This window comes from Otolemur garnettii, unplaced genomic scaffold (genome assembly GCF_000181295.1).
Source record: "Otolemur garnettii isolate 467f Iridium unplaced genomic scaffold, OtoGar3 scaffold00053, whole genome shotgun sequence".
Taxonomy (NCBI): Eukaryota; Metazoa; Chordata; class Mammalia; order Primates; family Galagidae; genus Otolemur; species Otolemur garnettii.
Genome location: NW_003852448.1, coordinates 2,250,873 through 2,251,355, shown reverse-complemented (window position 1 = coordinate 2,251,355; position 483 = coordinate 2,250,873).

The following is a 483-nucleotide window of genomic DNA, read 5'->3' as shown; positions in this document are numbered from 1 at the left end:
AAAAAAAAAAAAAAAAAAAATGAAGAAGAGAGACTACCAGTGACTTGTGAGAAAGTAAAGGACTGTGGGAGAGCTTTGCTCTTTCCTGGAAGATACAAGGAGCTCGTTTTGTTTTCTTTCCCCCTGCACAGTGCCTGGCACCTAACACGATTTCTCTGAATGCTGAATGAGGGCATGGGGCTGAGGGTGGCTCCTGAAGGCAAATTAGCTGGTAGGGCAGAAGTGAGAGATTAGGCTGGGGACTTCTAGTCACAGTGAGAGTGCTTGGGATATCCAACTGAAGATAAGTCATGGGGGTATGTTTTTGAAGCAAATGTGGGAAATAATGAAAATCGCTTTTGAGAAAGATGTTAACGGTGAGATTACCAGCTACCCACATGGGCATTTACCGCTGCTCGGGCCTCGTGCTGATTGCTTCATCTTGATTACCTCAGTTGATCTGCACAGCCACCTGGCTAATTGGGCACTTTCATTTTCATTCCA